Raw genomic sequence first — 17,353 nt, forward strand, 5'->3', positions numbered from 1 at the left:
GCATTTGTATTCCTCCTCTCTGAACCTTCTACAAGCTCTCCATCCCCTTTACAGCGGGAGACCCACACTGAACTGAGGTTCAGCTGAATGAATAAGATAAATTAATCCCTTATTTGATATCCTCTCCAAAGGGCAATAACAGAGGCTTCCTTTATATAATGTGTCATGAAAGGAAAGATGGGGAAAGACGAAGAAGGAGCACTGCAGTCTGCAGCGGCCCCATCATGGTGTAGACTGGTGGCGTTTAATATGCTGCTTGGGGGTAAATTTGTATTTCTACTGGCTCTTAATTGTCTTGAAGGATTTTGCCAGGGAGACTGCATTACCAGGCCGATATACCTAGATAGAAATAAATGCCGTTATTCATACCAAGATATATTCAGTGCTGGATCACTGGATTTTATATTTACATTGAAAGTCCGTTTAAAAAAATGTGAGAGAACCTAATAATTCCTTTGAGTGTTATTCTGTGGGAAAAAGTACCCAAGTTTCAAAACATGATTTACACTCATGTTGCCATATGAAGGCAGCTGGTCAACCAAAGGGAAGACTCCCAGCCTTCCATGGTCTTATTCCAAGAGTATCCTGCCATGGTATCATGGACTTTCATTTATGTTTATACATTTGTACTTCTATTTGATTGTGGTAAGAACACTGAACATAGAATGTACCCTCTTGGATTTTAAGAGTACAGTACAATATTGTTAACTATAGGCACAATGTTACAGAGCAGATCTCTAGACATTACTTGTATCACATAACTGAAACCTAGTCCCCATGGATTAGCCAAACGCCATTCCTCCTCCTCTCACATCACCATTCTATTCTCTCTCTTGGCTTCTGTAAATGTGACACTTTTAGATACCTCATACGAATGGAAACATACAGCATTTGTCCTTCTGTCACTGGCTCATTCCCCCTAACGTGATGTCCTCAGGTTTCGTCCTCATTGAGGACAATAATACAAATCAAATGTCTTCTTCTACCACTCTCACGGTGTGCTTCTGACCCCACATGTGTAGGGCGTTCCCCCTACTTATCAAGCAGGCAATCAACTTGCAGCTGGGAATTCTGATTCAGCTGTGACACCAACCACCTGGAGATAGCAGCCGATTCCCCCGGGTGAGGGCTCCGTCCCACAGGCTGGCCCCCCCTTTAAGTCCCAGGTCATTTTGTCTGTGCTTCTGAGTGGGCTATCCATGTGAGTTTCCACAACCCCTTTCCTGGGTTTGATTAACTTACTACCATGGCTTATACATGTAGAATATAGGAAAACACATGATTACATTTACCAATGTATTGTAACTAATATTGCAAAGGATACAAATGAAAAGATGCATAAGGTGGGACTCAGGGAAAGGAGCGTGGAGTGTTGAGGTCCTTCCTGGGAATGTCACCCTCCAGGAACTTTTAATTGTCCAGCTCTCCAGAAACATTCTGAACTGAGTTCTTTGGGTCTTCATGGAACATTCTTTATGTAGGCATAACTGGTTAAATTAGGCCGTTGGTGGTCAATTTAACCTTCAGCCCCTTTCCACTCCCAGGTGGCTGGTGAGTGGGACTTGAAGTCCCAACCTTCTAATCTAGTTTTGATGTTTCTAGTGACCAGCCACCATCCTGAAGCTACCTACCTGAGATGGCCAGCATACAAAATACAATTATCACTTTTGAGATTCCAAGAATTTTAGGAGTTATATGCCAGGAGATGGGGATAAGACTAATTGTATTTTTCAAAATATCACACTGGTGACCATTGCAGGATTTTCTTTTCTTAAGGCTGAGTGGTATCTGTTTGTAGGTATGTGCCACATTTTCTTTGTATATTCATCTGTCGATGAATACCTGTGCTATTGTCACATCTCAGCTATTGTAAATAATGCTCCAACAAATGTGGTAGTGTTAATGGTACTTTGAGATGTTGATTTCAATTCTTTCAGATAAATACCCAGAGGTGAGACTACTAATTCATATGGTATTAATATTATTATTATTTGCAGTTTCTGGCTGGGGCTGGGTTTGAACCCACCACCTCCGTCATATGTGGCCGGTGTCCTACTCCTTTGAGCCACAGGCACCACCCCCATGTGCTAGTATTATTTTACATTTTTGTAAACCTCTATACGATTTTCCAGAGTGACTACACCAGTTTTCATTCTTGCCAGTAATATACAAAGCTTCTAATTTCTCCACATCCTTCAACACTTGTTGTCATTTGAGTTTCTTTTCTTTCCTTTATTTCTTTATTTATTTTTTTTGTTGTTGTTGATAACAGCCATTCTAACAATTGTGAAGTGATAGTTCACTGTGGTTTTTATTTTCATTTCCATAATGATTAGCGACATGAAGCATCTTTTCCTATACCTGTTGGCCATTTGTATGCCTTCAATGGATAAATATCTATTCAAGCTCTTAGCCCACTTAAAAAAATTGGGTGTTACCATTATACTTTGCTATTGAATAGTGCATTGTATACAGTTTATAAATTAATCCTTTATTTAATATAATATTGATCTATAATGTAATAATGTGATCTGTAAATATATTCTGCCAGTCTGTAGGCTGCCGTTTCATTCTATTGATTGTTTCTTTTGCTGTGCAGAAACTTTGTAGCCTGATACATATAGTTGCTTTTGTTGTCTGTGCTTTTGGGGTAACATCTATGAAGTCATTGCCAAGACCAATGTCATGACATTTTTTCTCCTGTTTTCCTCTAGGAGTTTTACAGTTTTTTGATCTTATATTTAAGTCTGGACCCCATTTTGAGTTGATTTTTGTGTATGGTGTAAACCAATACTATTCTTTCACTTGTGGGTGTCTGTTTATCCCAACACCATTTGTTGAGGGGACTGTCTTTCTCTATTGTATATTCTTGGTACCCTTGCCCAGTTGATCACGTATGTATGGATTTATTTCTACACCTTCTATTCTGTTCCATTGTTCTATGTCTACCTGGACTTTGTTTTTTAACTATCGCTATGTGAATCCTTCATCAGTTTCCTAGAAACCATAAGAGCCGCCAAAACCTTTTCTCATTCTGTTGGTTGTTAAATTTGTCCTTGACACACTATTACATTGCAAACTATTTCTGTAAGAACAGTTTCTCAAAATTCTGGTACTTTTTTGCACTTGACTGCAAATCTCAGAATATGAGCTTAATTTAGTCATTTATAAAAGGCAAAAAACAAGGTCATGAGTTCAACCCCAACTTTCTTATCACCATGTTGTAAAGAATAGATGATGTGATGGGGGCCCTGTGGGGTCCTGCAGCCTCTCCCTGCAGAGGTTCAGCCACAGAGACTTGAAGTTACCATAAGTTGCATTTGACATCCTTTAAGAAGCAAGACTGCCCTTTCCCTTGGCTCATCAAAAAGCAGTAAATAAAATGTATGATTCTATAAAATATTTGTATATATGAGGTAGAGATGCACATATATATAATGTGATTAAATATATTTATATATGTATGTACAAATACATAAATACATTATAGTATGTGTGTATATATTTTATATACATCTAAACTACCTCCTGATTTACCTTTCTGATTAAAATCTAGAGTCACTACTATCTTAATTTTTTCATTAGTTGTCTGCAAAACAAATGAGAATTAATAGGAACTATTTCTTAAAAAAAAATCTCCATTGCAATTTATTCTAAAATGCTTCATTAATTTATCACTAATTGTATAGTCTCAAACTCACTAAAATTTTCCCTGGGCCACTTTTCAGGAAATTATTTCTTATACATTTGCAAAGTGTCATTGAGTCCCAGGCAATGTCCCAAATGATCAGGTTGTTTGTGGTCCCTCATATTTGGTTTCAAGACCATGCTACACAGACTAGATCAAAGAAGAATGTCTCCATTTGCCTTTGTCTTTAAGAAAGTGAGTAATTTTCTTTCCTTGCCTATTTTCTCCATGGAGAATTTACTGGCCCAAATTTTATAAAAAAGCTCCTACCACACTCCCATTTTGTGTAAGTGCAATTAGTTGCAGGTACAAAATTTGGAGCAAAGAGGCCTCTCGTGGCCTGTTGTGTCTGCAGTTATCCAACTGTGGCTGCAGTTTTTCAGTGCACAACTGATTGCACCCACAAAAAGAAAGGCTCAACTTTGAAAATGGGTCCCTTTAAGACAGTTGGGGGATTGCATGCCTCCGGTTGGCAAATTGCAATCTTTTACAGAGGCATAGCCATCGCTGTGGCTTGCACTGCCAGCCTGAAAATTCAGGTTAGGCATTTCATGTGAGAGAGAGGCCTGGCTGGCAAGCAGGTGTACAGGCACCCCACCCCTGTCCACCCCCATCTTGGAGTTCACCTTGAGCTACTGGTAGACAATGAATTAGTATTCAGCATTCCTGACTCCATCTCCTGCTTAGTTCACCAGTCACTCTCCAAAAGGGTTTGCAGAGAGAAGCTCCCGGTTGGTCACACTGTCAATATAACACATTTAACCAACTCCAAATTTGCTTTAAAGAGACAGTTACAAAGATTGACTTCTGCAAAGTGACTCACTCCACCATGCGGCAAAGGTATCCGTTTGCTCTCGACTATTATTAACTGTGTCACTGAGTACATAAGAAAGGGTTTTGAAGGAATTCCAGTGTGAATCCACTAATTCAATAATCCAATAACATAAATTCAAGTAATGGATATTAATACTATGTTCAAAACATGCTCCCAACTTTCATATCTCTTTTTCTCCAACAGACGGAGCATGCTCTGTGAGAGGCTCCTGATGAAATAATAAAACCCAATTCTCATCTAGAAAAAAGAATCATTATAGGAGGATGGTAATTTACTTTATATGACCTTCAATTGATTATTCTGTGGCTGCTACACAAATATCACAGGAGCTATTGATCGTAAAACCTACCAAATAGATCTCTAATAGCTTTCACTGGGCAAAAATAATTATGCTTGCACTGTGGTCAAACAGACATAAACCAATGAGGAGGTATTAATGTATGGTATTATTACCCATCTGTCTGCAATGTATGGAGAAACCCCTTCATGGGGACACTCTATGTCTCAGCCCCAAGAAAGTTCAATATCTAAGCCCATGATTATAGCCGGTTACCCTGAAAAATTGATTACTGTAACTAAAAGCTGGAGCTGGAAAGCAGAGGCTGCAACTTGCTTAATAAAAGTAAAATACTAATAAGAGAAATCCTCAGTGAGAAAGTGCCATGCTGCAGGGGCCGCCAGGACCCAGAAATTGAATTCCCCTGTGGTGTCAGCAGCAGAATAACTTCTCAGAGTCAAGAGCTTTCTATCCAGCCTAGATCAAGATCAATGATCAACACCCGTAAAAGGTCAGGGTGTCTAATCAAAGAACAGATCATCTATCTCTCAAGGTAAAGTGTACAACATAATCCAGAAATGCGTCGCTGCTGGCTACGGGGAGTGAGAAAAACCAAGGGAAAGAGAAACTTCAGTTCCACTTTGGTGAACAGGAAGAATGTTCTGCTCATACAAAATGTGCAGGCAGACTTCTACGGGAGGCCTGCAGCAGCGCAGGTAGGCAAGAAGTGGATGGACCACCACCACCACCTGAAAGTGGGCTTCTCCCCTTCCCTGGGCTCCTAAGTTCTGAGAAAAAAAATATTTTATCTTTCAAAATTTCACAGCTGTCTATCCCCCTGAAAGTCAGTATTTTAAATAATGATACAAACACAAATGCATCACTAGGGGAACAGCAACTCCAAAACTCCCATCACTGTGATCAGAGGAAGAATGGTAAATTTTTAGCAGCCAGAAAGAACAGAATGCTAATGGAAATGAGTAACGGGTGAGAAAAAAAGGAGAGAGACTTTGTTTCCCTGATGTGGGTTCTGTGTACATGCCTGAGTAGGAAGGAAGAGCATGGAAAAGGAGGATAACTATATCTCATGAAACAGAACAGAAGAGTATCCAAGAATCCCATTCATGTATCCCATGAAACGAAACAGGATTGGAATTCACAGCAGTCTAGACTGCACCCTAGACCAATCATATCAGGATATTGCTCTAGGCATTCCTATATCTTTAAATAAAACAAATATATAGATATATGTGTGAGTCTCGAGTGAGGCCAGATTTGAGAGCTGTCAATTTAGAGGAGTGACCTTTCTTTGGGATGGGAGGTCGTTAGAGATCAGGAACCTCCAGTTTCCCGAGTGGGCCCCTCCTCTTCTAAGGCAAGGCGGCTCACTTGTTTATTTCTCTTCCTTTTTGTCATTATCAGTTCCAGTTGTTAAAGGCAGGAAGACTGGAGTCATTGTTTCTCTCTCTCTTTCATGATTTATGATTCAGAAGCAAGCCAGGGGCAGGAGGTTGGAAAGTGATGCTTGTTGCTGCGGTTGTTATTTTCATTATTTTTTTATTTTTTAGAAATATGCTTTTGTGAGAAAAATGTCGAAATCCTGAAGCTCCTGGGCAAGGCTGCTGTTTTCTCAGGCCCTGTGCTTACATTACAGACATAGACACAGTCCTGGAGCATATGGGGAGAGGGAGGGATCCTGCTTGTCCTTAGTTCTTCTCAAATTACATGATAAAGTAGATATTTTGGATCCTTTAAACCAGGGGGGAGTTATCGAGCCCACTTACAAAATCTGTAACATGTTAGTAGGACTTCTCTAGCTGCCAGTGAACTCAGCACCACCTTAACTCCCCCACCGTCCACCAAAGGCAAGTGGATCGCACTCCAAAGAGTTTGCCTGTTTGGAAAAAGAAGCTTCTCTGAGGTTTGAGGTCCTGTTCTTTTTTTTTTTTTTTTTTTTTCTGAATTGTTAATGATCATTTTAAAGGCCCTTAAGGTCTGGGTTAGGTTTTTGTTCAGGGTGGGTTTTGCACCCTATGGGGACTATTTAATCCTTAGCATCCAGTTAACACTGTTCACTTGGGTTTGGGGGCAACACTGCCTGAAGGGTGCTTGGGGGCGCAGAATTCAGACCTGGCTTTGCCAACTCCCTCACGTGAAACAGACCAGAGGCAACACATTCTGTCACTAAAATGCCTTCTCATTTACACTTCCCGTCCCAAAGTAGGCATCCTAATTCTTCAACTTTTGGGGCGCTAACCCCAGTGAGGGCCAGCGTGTGCACACAATCCATGGCAGACGCTTCCCAAGCTGGCGTGCGTATTAGGAGAGGACGTGTCCTCCAGCTTTCCAACCGCTCCCTCACCCTCCAGCTGCCAGCGGCCGGCTCAGCGCATATACGGTCCCTGTCACCCGAGCCTACCTGTCCGGTTCTAGGCTTGGAGAACGCAGCGGCTCTCAAGGGCACCGCTAGCCTGCGAGGCGCGGCCAGGAGCGCGCGTGGAGGCGGTGGGCTGTCCCGCAGGTGCGACCCCACCTGCCGCCCATTGGCGGCGGTGGCAGCGCGGGCGGCGGGAGGGCGGGTGATGGATGTCCTGTCTGCCGCCCTGGGCTGGGGCAGCAGGGGGCCGGCGAATGCGAATAGGAGCGCGCTGGTGCAGCTCCCAGCCCAGCCCGGAGAGCAAGATGCCTGCACAAAAGGACGGGGCTTGGAATGTTTAGATTTTGAAGATAGTTTCTATTCTATCTCTGTGGGAGAAAGGAAAACGCACTATGGGAAAGAGGACCGCGAAAACCCCGCGTGATTCCGGATTGATGTTCGACGAATCATTTCACCATCAGAACAATTCTCCAGACTGCTCTTCCCAAATTGCAAACAGTTCAGAAGTCCTATTTGTCATTTAGGTGCGTGATGCCCTATCAGCACCTGGGAACTGATGTGAAATTGTGAAATCAGACCTGAACAGTTGCATTCCCTTATCTCAGGCAATATTAAAACCACTGAAAATAGGGGTGGGGTGGGGAGAGGCGGAGAGATGCATTTTAGATGGGGTCCATGTGGGGTTCATGTGGGGTCAAAATATGAGACTCTTAAATGCTAAAACAAGTTTTTTTCTTTCAAAAATTACAAAATGGAAGGATGTGTTCTAGGTATATATTTTGCACATTAAAATGTGCAACATTTTGTTTATCTATCTTTTATGTGTTTAAAAATCATGAGTGATTTGAATATGTTTTGTTTGTCCTTGCCAAAAGATGATTTGGCATTGTTTTAGGCAATTCGATTTAAGAGGTATTCCTTTAAAAGCTCATTAGGTTGAGAGCAGAGATTAGAGCAAACAGAGAGAGAGCAGGAGAAAATAATGTTGTGAACCCCCATAGCAATGGGGCAGGTGGAGGGACTATTGTGTCATCCGGGATGTACTTTGGCAACCAAAGGACAGTCCTCTAGCTGCGAGCATCTCGGCTGTGCGAGGCGCCTGGCTGAAGGTAATACGTCTCTAGACAAGGTGTCAGTGGGTCCTGCCTGTCAGCGGATTCATCTACTTCTGAGAGCAAAATAGTTTAGAGAAAACAGTTGGGATGTTTTCTTATAAGGAAAACGTTGTTCAGATTAATTGTGCTTTAAAATTCTACTATTCCTCCTCCTGTGCTCTCACCACCACCACCCCTAAGCTGTGTTTAAAATAGCAATGAATGAGATGGAAACCTGTCACCCATGTCACAGAGGTGTATTTTAGCTAACGGTGGTTGAAAAGTGAGGGAGAGGGAAGGAGAACGCTTAAGTATATGTATTTCTCTTTCAAATACCATATTAGCATAATAAGAAATTTAGATAAAAGAAACTTTTTAAAGAAACCTCATAACCCCATTAGGCTAAGGCAACATATCAAAAAAATGCACCCAGAAATTAAATCAATGCATGTTTTTGTTAGAATTGTTTTTATGTATGCTTAAATACTTATACAAGGATACATTTGAATCCTGTGGATTCTTTATACAGCATTATGTCAAAGACACTGTTTAATGTTATTACAGAGTGTTCATATCAACAATTTTAGTAAAGCCTAATCTTTCGTTGAATGTATGTATAATTTACTTAGCCATCTCCCCAGTGTTGGATGGTTAGATCACTTCTAGGTTTCACAAAACTAAATAATACAGTAAGGAACATCTGGAGGCAAAATGTGCTTTAAATAATGAATTGCAGAGAAATTTTTTGAATGGAATTAAAAGGCCATGTTTTATGAACATTTTGTAGTTTTTACAGTAGTTTCTAAGCTACTTTACAAACAAAAAGTTGTAGCTTTCTATCCTGCCAGTAGGAAAATTTTGTATCACATTCTTTCAGATTTATTGAGGTGAAATTGACAAACAAAAATTGTATATATTTGAGGTATATAATGTGATGTTTTGTATCTGTATATATTGTGGAATAAATCACATATTTTAAAGTATGCTCAGAGTTGTGAATAGTAGTAAACATTGCTTTGGTAAAGTAGCAAGTAGAAGTTGTTTCTTTGATTTTTTTATTATTGATAAAGTCCTTTTGTTCCTTTTTTACAATTTTTTTCCTTCTCTTTTGAATTTTTGGTTCCTCTTCATTTAATTGTTGAAGTAGTTCTGAAGTCAACATATAATGACAAAATATAGCATTTTCACAAATCATTCTTGAACTAGTGTGGGAACCCTAGTGAAAATGGTTACAGCACACAGGATAAGAAATCTTCAACAAATTGGGCCAAATTGCAGTTTGATATAATCTTTTGAGTTCATATTTCCAGCAAGCTTCTACTTATCCTCCGTGTTGGCAGATAAAATGATAATATCATCTTTGAAATTACCCTGAAATCTTAAGGTACGTTAAAGCGAATCATACTCTCTCGTTAGGAAACTCAGAATCATTGTTCTCTGTGTTAGCTTTCTCTCTAATCTGACAATATGTGTTGTTTTCTTAAGCTGGGATGTGGGCATTTAAAAATGCCTTCCTGCATTCTGGCACCTTCCACAAGTGCTCCAGTGCCCAGTAAATAAAGTAGCAGCCCATTTCCCTTTTAGCAAAAGCTATATATCTGTTCAGACTTGTAATTTGCTCCGTTTATATCCTTTGCCCTTGAACTCTGGTTATTAACGCAATGTTTCTTCAAATGATGCCATATAACTCTACTCTGAGCACATTCACGGTGACACCACGCAAACATTCTAAGGGCCATGGCCAGCTGAGGAAGGGAAAAAATGATGGCTGAATTGTGGAAGTTGTAGCGCATTACTCAAAAGCAAATGGCTGTAAAACTAGGACTGTTAATATTCAAATTGCAACAGGGCCAGAGCCAGACTTTGACTGCTAATGTTCTGAGGTCTGCTTGGAAAGCAATTTAGCAAAGTAGCTTTTATTAAAAAAAAAAACAGCCAGAACACTTCTCCCAAGAAATGAACTAAAAACCTATCAGAGGATTTCAGGCAGGTGTCCTAATTATACATCTTAAGAAATTATTTGTACTGGGCTTGGGAGGGGACAGGTTTTGTTCAGTTATAAAATGCAATTTGTATGTGTAGGGGAAATATAGACCGAATTCCTTTGTCCAAATTGTAATTAAATGAAACACTTTTTGTTATAAATGGTTGGTATCATATAATATATATTATAGAAGATAATTGGGCATTGAATGGCCTGAAAATGTTTTAATTTAAAACATAAAAATTTATTAATTAATATTGTGTGAAATTTTGGACAGGGAGTAGGGCCAGTCTCCCTTCAGAATGTCTGTAAAGGGAATGCACTGATTAACCAAATTAATAATTTAGGTAAGATAGCAGAGGTTCTGCACAATCTACTTTGCAACGAAAATTGTTCTTCCACATTTTAGAAAAGGGCATTTACAAAAAAGTGTCTTTCTTTTGAAAAGAGAAACTCAAACATTTGGAATAATATGCCCAAGAAAGAACATACACATACTAGGCTGTTTCCAAATGTTATACTGCACCAAAATAATGTTTCTTAAAAAGGTAATTATCTCAAGTCTTTATTTTAATATATTTACATTAGTCACTTTAGGTCAAAAGTCTCTCTCTCTCTTTCTCTCTTTTTTTTTTTTTTGTGGCATTTTACATGCAAAAAAATAAAAGCAATTTGTTCATTGCAGAAGGCGTGCACTTCCTTCCCCAAATTACAGGCTATGCAAAATGCAATTCATGCAAAAATGTTGATAGGAATGAGAAAATAATGTATCTTCTAATATCGAATTTCACGCTGAAATGTAAGTTACTGAGAAACCTCTGGGGTCATGTCTGTATTCTTAGCACTCTGTGTGACTTAAGCAAGAAGTAGAGAAAAGAAACATTTGTAACTACTTCAATTGACTACCCTATTATTTTTTTTACCACACAAAAAACATGGATTGAGTAGATTTGTATGTGCAAGCACACGTGAATATTGCCAAAAGAAAATAAATAAGCCCTAGGTGTCCAAGAGCATCACACATCTTAAAATGTTAGCTGTTCCCATGTGATTATTTCCAGAGGAAAAATGAATTCTGGGTTTCAAGTAAGATTATTAAGAACACTTTGGGAAGTCTTTTCTGCCTATTTTGTTTCTATTCTCTCTTTAATCAACTATACCTAAATTAAAGGAGGTTTTTACCTTGAATTAATGATACCGATCTCATGATCTTAATTTGAGGATACCTGTCTAAGGAAGATGAAAATCTAGATAAAGGAAATTTTTTTTTAAATTCTGAGAATTCAAGAATCTCATATTGTTGGATGAGCAGAACCAAGAGCCAGACATCTTGATTACATCTTTCATCACTAAATTCCCATATAATGAGCACCTGAGGACCCCCCCCAACGTATTTATTGAATTATGTGCATTAACAGATGCAGGCAAATGTTTATTGTTGTACACCACTTGCTTGAGATGGAACAAAATTACGGGTTTTATCACGTTAAATGACTTCAATTAAAGTAAATATTGTATTATAGTTTCTTATTCCTAAAAATTAAGTGTGTTTTTTAAAATACATTTTATTCACAAAATTATGATCCCATTGGCTAGAAAAACTGAGTTTGGAAAACTCACCTCCTGTACTTAGGATCCTACATTGTCACAGGTAAATAACCATGAACATGCACGAGACTGAAACTGTGTGTGGTTTTGCATGTACTTCTACATTTGACAAGGGAAACTATTTATTTGGTAGAGAACTTTTTTTTTTGATAGAATGAGCACATAGCTTATTAGTAATTCCAAATGCCTTGAACTTTGATGACTGTCCTCAGATTAAATTTTGGATTCTCAACCTTGGTCTTCTAAGTAAAATGCATTTATATCTTTTGCAGATTATATGTGGTATAATTATACAAATCATAGTTTCAAACATTTCAAAGAAATGTTGTGGAGAATATCCATCCCTGATTTCACTTCTCCTAAAGGCAACTATTTCCAACATTTCTTGCAGAACTCACCACCCTGTCCTTGTGTAACATGCTAGTCTTCCTCCTCTTTTCCTGAGGATGATTTGACTTTGAGGAGTTATCTCTTGACTTTCCACTAAAGGAGATGAAGTTTTTTTCCATTTCTATCCCTTCCTGTAACTATCCCATTCTTATTTTCTGAAGAAAGTGATATGGTGATTGTTTCATTAAATTAGTATTCAGTGTGTATTATCACCGATAAATCCTACTGACGGCTGTGTTAGAGAGTAAGTGATCAATTTTTTTACACAATTTCTATTTTCCCTGGTGTTAACAATTGATTTGTTTCCAACCACCACCCACTCCCCTTAACTGAACTTTCCAGGTAGTTACCATGAAGTCGTCACTAAACTCTCTGTCAATCTCTGCATTTCCTCTCAAAGCAGACGTACACTTCAGTGATCCTGTGGACATTTTCCTGGCAGAATGAATGATGCAGAATTGAATTCTGCATTGGCCAACAAAGCAAACGGTGGTGCACATTAAAAATTAATTTCTATTGTGGTATTATTGAAGGGAGAAAATTAAAATAGGAGAAATAGATAATAGAAGAGTCACATTCAACAATGTAAGATTTAATTAAAGCATGTTACTTCAAATTCAACGTACGTATACAAACTCTAATAAACTGACTGTTGGGCCTTAAATATACTTACATAAAACATTAAAATCTGCTAAGCAGTACAGAGGGAAATATTCTTCTGAATAAATGATTCTCTGCATTTTATTCGAGTAAACTTTCTACTTTAACGCAGATTTATTGACTTAACCTCAATTCTAATTAACAAAAACATTAGTAGATATCTAAAAATGTTCTATAATAGCATTGCTTTCAGAATTGTACATAGTGGAGTAAAATTTGGAATGGATATAAAATAAGATTTAAAAACTATTACCAAGTTTAATATCATTCTCATAAGCTTCACAGGTCCAGGGCAATATATTTCAGGCTGTGAAGGTCAATACCAAATGACAGATTGAAATGCTGTACGTGACTTGCAAAAGTCATTTTTGGGCAAGCTGTTTCACAAGACTTAAATTAAATTAAAGCATAGCTTGCACGAAACGATTTAAAAAAAAAAAAAACTAGATTGTGGCATCACTTTCCAAAGAATATCACTTTTATCCCTGGTTGTCAAATAGATATTGCTGTGGTGAGAATGGGCTTGATGGCATGCAGCAAATACTGATTAAGAGCTAGCCCTGTTCCTTGAAGAAATGATTTTTTTATCATTGGAAATTAAATGCCAAAGGTTTTTCTTACAATTTAAAACTTCTTCCTGAGGTTGAAATTGTGAGACGGAGTACATGCTGGTGTTCATCAACAAAAGGTTTCAGCCAGACACAGTGGGTTCAAATCCCCAGTCTGCTACTTGTTAATAAGCCACTGAACCTGTTTTGTGGGAGCTGGTTACTTCCTATGTGCAATGGAGACAATAAGTGGCCTTTGTTGACATTAAACAAGGAATATGTCACAAGGCCCAGTTCAGAAGGAGCCAACGTATCACCTGAGAGTCACTGGTGCCATTGATAATTCTATAATTGGTACTATGTATCTATTACTAAATAATAGTAATGATTAACTTTTTCTCGCAACTGTCATTCATCTTGCATACTAATAACAGGAGGGATGCAGATCCTGAAATAACCTGTTTTGTAACCAAGTAAAACTAGTTTGCTATGCACAGTTCTCTAGCATTTTGAACCTTACCACGTCCAAAATGTATAAATCCCACTGCTATGAGCTTTCACTGGATAAATCTGATTTAGAGCTGAGACCTTGCCTTTTACCCTTGTTGGTTAACTATTTCCCCTCTTTGCCTTTGTGGGGTCTCCTCATTGCTACTGAGGAGAAGCCACTTAAGCGTGTTGGTGCCAGCCACCATAGTTCATAAAGGCCGTGCCCCTGGTATTGTCAGCGTCCTTGTCACATGTCCTGTCTTTAAGGGAGTCATGGGGAGATAGAGGAGTTGAATCTAATTGATCAGTTCTCCCCATTTCAGCTGTAGTCCTTCAGGCTGGGCCTGAGCTGATGAGGAACAACGTAAAGGAAATTTTTGGTTGCATTTTATTAAATTCTTCTTCACTTTATTAGTTTTCAGAATAAAGAAATTGTTCCTCACTGGTATCCAAAAGTGATTAATGAGGTTTCTTTTTATTAATGTTTTCTTCTGTTAAGAGACACTATGAACTTACAGACTTTTATATATTAGATATTTTTAATCCTATTATTAGTCACTTGAAAGAAAAGAAAAAAACACTTTTTAATCATTGAGCATAGCACATACATAAAAAAATGCATGATATAAATGTACAGCGTAATGAACTTGAAGGCACACACACTATTATAGAACCATCTCAACTACCCCAAATATTTGCCACTGGTCTTCTTATCACCTAAAAGTAACTGGGAGTTCCATTTCATTGTATTCATGTAGAAAGCAAATCTTTTGATCTTCAGGTCCAGATATCTGAACCCATCAAGGAGTGGTGGCGGCAGATGTGCAGGAGCAGGCTTTGTGACCACACAGGTGCTGACTGGTCCCAACTCTGAAGCAAGAGAAGCTGAGGCAGCCCCAGGCCAGGCATGGCGACAGCGATCCCTGTCTTCCCACCTTCTGCAGGAGATTTCAATGTTCAAATATCTTCTGTGTTTATTCGGCAATGGTGACAGTAGATAAGAGTTTTAAAGTAGCCTTCCTTGCAACATTAAAACGAGGACATTCAATATGTTTCAATCACTAGTGATTTTCGTTCTCTTTGTTGTTACTAGTTCATTCAATCTCCAAGTTGAAGATTGACTAAGCGCGCATGTATTGCTTGCCTGCTAACTAGCAGATGCCACATTCTGAGCTGAGTCTACCAAGCTAAGGAGGTGGTGCCTGTGACTCTAGGTCAATGCCATGAGGTCAAGTCCATTTCTTTGCTCTTCTCTCAGACCTTGTGCCGAAACTCTGTCTGGCACATAGTAGTTGACAAAAAAAGAACAGTTTTTGAATGAATCCACAAATTGACCTATGTCACATTCTTATACTTCCCTCATCACTGTTGGGTATTAATTAACTACTCTGATAAACTAAATTTCCCTAAAAACAAAAAGAAATAAAATTAAAACATATTCAGGTTAATCAATTTTTGTTTTGTTTTGTTTTTTGTTAAGACAGAGTCTTACTCTGATGCCCTGTGTAGCATGTCGTGGAGTCATCACAGCTCACAGCAACCTCAAACTCTTGGGCTCAAGATACCCTTGCCTCAGCCTCCCAAGTAGCTGGCACTACGGGCACCCACCACACCTGCCTGGCTAGTTTTTCTGTTTTTAGTAGAGACCCATCTGATCTCAGACAATGCACTGCCTCAGCCTCCCAGAGTGCTCGGGCTTACAATTATTTTTATGAGGCAAAGAAGAAAAGAGGGAGGGGGAAGGGAAGAGTCATCCTCCCTACCAGCACTTGAGCTCAACAAGTGATTTGGTTGCATTGAACAGAACACACGGGGCTTACACTTCTGAACACATCACCTTTGAGAGTTGAGATGTTTGTAGAAATATTTGGGCAGCTGTCAATGCCAGATGTCCTCAACGGTTTCATGACAGAAGAGTGCTCCTGGGTTCCACGGTTTGCTTCTCTTCCGTCTTCCCTTCCATGTCCTGTCCAACATAACCCTCCCTCCTCCAGTCACATGCACACACACACCCCTAAGAGAAATTATAGTGAATACGGCAGATAGATGGCATTTGTTATTTTTATTTATTTATTTTTTGTTTTTATTTTTTAATTTTAATTATTTTTATTTATTTTTTATTAGTATTAGATCATAGCTGTGTACAGTAATATGATCATGGGGCACTATACACTGGTTTTATAAACAGTTTGACACATTTTCATCACACTGGTTAACATAGCATTCCTGGCATTTTCTTAGTTATTGTGTTAAGACAATCACATTCTGCATTCACTAAGCTTCATCTTGTAAGATGCACGGCAGGTGTAATCCCACCAATCACCCTCCCTCTTCCCAACCTCCCCATCCTTTCCCTCCCTTTCCCCCTTCCCCATATTCTTAGGTTATAACTGGGTTTTAGCTTTCCTATGAAAGCCATAAATTAGTTTCATAGTAGGGCTGAGTATATTGGATATCTTTTCTTCCATTCTTGACATACTTTACTAAGAAGACTATGTTCCAGCTCCATCCATGTAAACATGAAAGAGGTAAAGTCTCCATCTTTCTTTAAAGCTGCATAATATTCCATGGTGTACATATACCACAATTTATTGATCCATTCGTGGATCGATGGGCACTCGGGCTTTTTCCATGACTTAGCAATTGTGAACTGGGCTGCAATAAACATTCTGGTCGTACAGCTTACAGACATATGAAAAAATGCTCATCATCTTTAATCATCAGAGAAATGCAAATCAAAACTACCTTGATATACCATCTAACTCCAGTAAGATTAGCCCACATCACAAAAATCCCAAGACAGAGATGTTGGCGTGGATGTGGAGAAAAGAGAACACTTCTGCACTGCTGGTGGGAATGAAAATTAATACATTCCTTTTGGAAAGATGTTTGGAGAACACTTAGAGATCTAAAAATAGATCTGCCATTCAATCCTATAATTCCTCTACTAAGTATATACCCAGAAGACCCAAAATCACATTATAACAAAGATATTTGTACCAGAATGTTTATGGCATTTGTTATTTTTAATAGGTCAAATTATGCAGACCTTGCATTGTGTCTCATGTGCAACCACAGCCATGTCCTTCTCCTCTTACAAGATATGGACCCTTAGTTCAAGTTGCCTAAAGGAGCTCTCTCGCATTCAGATTTGGGCAAGGCTGTGTACACATTTAAAATCTTTATCTTTTTACCTAAACTAGTTAAAATTAAGCTGGTTACCTCTTACCTGAGTAAATTAAATAGTCAATTTTTCCATGTCTTAAGATGTGTTTTCCTTTTCCCCTGATGAACTTGTATTTGCTTTTAAAAATTTACTGTACAGGGTGGTGCCTGTGGCTCAAGGAGTAGGGCGCCGGTCCCATATGCTGGAGGTGGTGGGTTCAAACCCAGCCCCGGCCAA

General features: G+C 38.8%; 1 long non-coding RNA gene across 1 annotated transcript in view; it reads left to right on the top strand.

Moving 5' to 3' along the window:
- The window catches only part of LOC128579717 (uncharacterized), a 33,195-nt gene extending 18,209 nt beyond the window's left edge, over positions 1 to 14,986 (top strand). The window contains exon 3 of the long non-coding RNA XR_008378249.1: positions 14,732 to 14,986. This is a non-coding gene — a long non-coding RNA (uncharacterized LOC128579717). The remainder of the gene's footprint in view (positions 1 to 14,731) is intronic.
- Positions 14,987 to 17,353: the final 2,367 nt, after the last annotated feature.

Source organism: Nycticebus coucang, chromosome 2 (genome assembly GCF_027406575.1).
Source record: "Nycticebus coucang isolate mNycCou1 chromosome 2, mNycCou1.pri, whole genome shotgun sequence".
Classification (NCBI taxonomy): Eukaryota; Metazoa; Chordata; class Mammalia; order Primates; family Lorisidae; genus Nycticebus; species Nycticebus coucang.